This window comes from Triticum urartu, chromosome 4, assembly GCF_003073215.2.
Source record: "Triticum urartu cultivar G1812 chromosome 4, Tu2.1, whole genome shotgun sequence".
Taxonomy (NCBI): Eukaryota; Viridiplantae; Streptophyta; class Magnoliopsida; order Poales; family Poaceae; genus Triticum; species Triticum urartu.
The window spans coordinates 210435970-210439506 of NC_053025.1; the positions used below are offsets into that span (position 1 = coordinate 210435970).

General features: G+C 47.9%; 1 long non-coding RNA gene across 1 annotated transcript; it reads right to left on the minus strand.

Annotated features, from left to right (window-relative positions):
- Positions 1–2195: 2195 nt before the first annotated feature.
- Positions 2196–3196, minus strand: LOC125553768. The gene is made up of 3 exons (XR_007304191.1): positions 2781–3196; positions 2602–2695; positions 2196–2511 (listed from the first exon to the last, which is right to left on the minus strand). It is a non-coding gene; the product is annotated as an uncharacterized LOC125553768 (long non-coding RNA).
- Between the last annotated feature and the right edge of the window lie 341 nt (positions 3197–3537).

Genomic DNA, 3537 nt, shown 5'->3' on the forward strand with positions numbered 1-3537 from the left:
GCCAAACCTCTAACCCACCATGTCCTAGCAAACCATTGATTGGCTATGTTACCGCTTTGCTCAGCCCCTCTTATAGCGTTGCTAGTTGCAGGTGAAGATTGGAGGCCGTTCCTTGTTGGAACATTTACTTACTTGTTGGGATATCACTATATATCTTATTTAATTAATGCATCTATATACTTGGTAAAGGGTGGAAGGCTCGGCCTTATGCCTGGTGTTTTGTTCCACTCTTGCCGCCCTAGTTTCCGTCATATCGGTGTTATGTTCCCGGATTTTGCGTCCCTTACGCGGTTGGGCTATAATGGGAACCCCTTGACAGTTCGCCTTAAGTAAAGCTTTTCCAGCAATGCCCAACATTGGTTTTACCATTTGCCACCCAGCCTTTTTTTTCCTTGGGAGTCGCGCATCCCGAGGGTCATCTTATTTTAACCCCCCGGGCCAGTGCTTGTCTAAGTGTTGGTCCGAACTGAGTAGACTGCGGGGCCACCTCGGGGAAACTTGAGGGCTGATTTTACTCGTAGGATGTCTCATCCGGTGTTGCCCTGAGAACGAGATATGTGCAGCTCCCATCAGGATGTCGGCACATCGGGCGGTGTTGCTGGTTTAGTTTTACCCTGTCGAAATGTCTTGTTGTACCGGGATACCGAGTCTGATCGGAACGTCTCGGGTGGAGGTCTATTCCTTCGTTGACTGTGAGAGCTTGTGATGGGCTAAGTTGGGACACCCTGCAGGGATTTGAACTTTCGAAAGCCGTGCCCGCGGTTATGGGCAGATGAGAATTTGTTAACGTCCGGTTGTAGAAAACCTGAACTTGACCTTAATTAAAATGAATCAACCGCGTGTGTAACCGTGATGGTCTCTTTCCGGCGGAGACCGGGAAGTGAACACGGTTGTTGGAGTTATGCTTGACGTAGGTAGTCCAGGATCACTTCTTGATCATACTTTTATCGACCGTGCTTTGCCTTCTCTTCTCGCTCTCATTTGCGTATGTTAACCACCATATATGCTAGTCGCTTGCTGCAGCTCCACCTCATACCTTTACCTTACCCATGAGCTTAAATAGTCTTGATCGCGAGGGTGCGAGATTGCTGAGCCCCCGTGGCTCACAGATACTTCCAAAACCAGCTTGCAGGTGGCGATGAGTCCGTGCAGATGACGCAACCAAGCTCAGGAGGAGCTCGATGAAGATCTTGTTCTTTGTGTTGTTTCGTTCTAGTTGATCAGTAGTGGAGCCCAGTTGGGGTCGATCGGGGACCTTTGTCGCATTTGGGGTTCTTCTTTTATTTTGGTTCCGTAGTCGGACCCTGTTTGAATTTGGTTGATGTAATGCTTTATTCATGTAATTGTGTGAAGTGGCGATTGTAAGCCAACTATGTATCTCTTTCCCTTATTATATTACATGGGTTGTGTGAAGATTACCTCACTTGCGACATATGCCTTCAATGCGATTATGCCTCTAAGTCGTGCCTCGACACGTGGGAGATATAGTCGCATCGAGGGTGTTACACCTTGGCCATGAGCTGCCTCCTCAGAACTACATAGCTTATCCCCTCTGCGTAGGGACTGCTGTTTTTTTCATATGTTCTACTTTTTGCTGGCCGAGCTGCATGTATCACCCAGTACGTTTAGCTTGCTCATGCAGGCTGCGAGCTGGTCTATCAATAAATTATTTAGCCACCTTTGTGGACCGACGCCCCTGCTGCAATTAGCCCGTCTCTAATCACAAAACGTGTGCAAATACATCGAGTGTAACTGTGCCTGTGTGTACACCAAACAGCAGTGTATGCCATAAATTGCCCAATTGAAGTCATTGCCCAGCTCCCCTGAACCGAATAACAACACCCATCATGAATTGATTACTTCAATTAACACGCACTGCAGCGGAGCAGTTATGACCCACCCCGGACGGGCGTCCCTCGCAGGATGAATCGCTAACGGACAAGGATGTATTCCTACTATGATAAATGTGTGCGGGCCCACACGCGTGAGGGTATAACAGGCGTATTCCCATTTCATAAGAAATTAGCACTGTGTAGTATTGCAAGTTGGGAGGCAAGATGCTATATTAGCCATCGATCACGACGCGCTGCCGACGCATGAGATAACGGCAGCGGGTGGCCGCATGTCCTCAAAATTCACGTCCATATGTTGCAAACATTTTAGTAGCATGGTGCAAGTTTTGCAGGCACTACTCATTCAGAACAATCAAATATGGAAATAGCTATTTCGGAATCTCTGTACGCACATTAAATACAAGTACTGAAAACCCAATGAAAGTAGTATTGCTTAGCCTAAGTTATACCTGAATGCATAAACTGGTAGATCAAAACATCAAATACCTACAGGTCCATACTGTTGGAGCCATTGAGGTCTAGTTGTGGACATGCTTGTGATGATGGCCCAATCGAATTCAGTTAGCCTGTTAAGATCATGATTATAATTTGTTTAACCATGATTACAAATTGATCCCCTGGCCTGAATTCCCTGCTTTAGTGGCCCGTGTAGACGAATCTGTAGGCTAAGACATGCTCAGAAACTCAAAAGGGCGTCTGGAGCACCTGCTCAAGGACAAAAAAAAGTTGGATGGTTGGAATCGCATACCCTGGACAGCTACCAGCAGGTCACGCCTCTTGTGCATGCCCTACCACAAAAAGCTACTCTCCAAGTCCCAAGTTGCCGCTGCCGACCTGAAGACCTGAAGCACAACAATAGGCAACATAGCAGTCTTAATTTGGGGGAAGAGGAAGGGGAATACACACTGAGAGGGAGAGGGAGAGGACCCTTGTGTAGCCGGCGGCTGGACCGACACCATGACGGCCTGACGATACAAGTCATGCGGCGGCAGCCCCAGAAGGCCAAGAGCTCTTGCACATGCCCTACTCGACATCGTGGGCGATGTAGCTCCGACCGGCAGCGCCGAGTCCCTCGGTCGTCCGCGTCGGTGACCCCGGGGCCGATCTGGAAGAGGCCGGTCTCCTCTGCTTCCCGCGAGATGGGAAGAGAGGGGGTGGGCGATGTTGAGTGTTATCTGCTATGTCGATCGTCGATGCCCAGATTAGGAGAGAGGTAGGGCTAGAGGAATCGATTGGTGCCTTTCGAGAGAGATAGGTCGGGTGGTCTCCTCGGCGGTTGAGTGTTTTTTCTGGTGGAAACAGGTGTGGGAGAGGAGAGCGACGAAAATCGACGGCATAAGACGGGAGACGGATCCTTACGGTTGTTTTAGGTAGTAGAGATAGAGATTATTTGTCTTCTAATTAATGTGATTGAGCGATTTAAGGTAATGTTAGTTAATTTAGATTTGATCTTTAGAGATTGATCGTGATTGATTCTACATTACTAAATAATTTGCGCAGCATGAAAAATTCTGATATGTTCAAATTTCTTTCATTGTGTGAGAGGGTGACGCGAAAATAAACCGATGAAGTGGGGGAGGGGACGAAAAAAATCTACGAAAAAACCCTATGAAAAAACCGGCGAAATTGGGAGGTGGGACGAAAAAAACCCGAAACGGAGACTACCAACTACTCCATTAGGAGT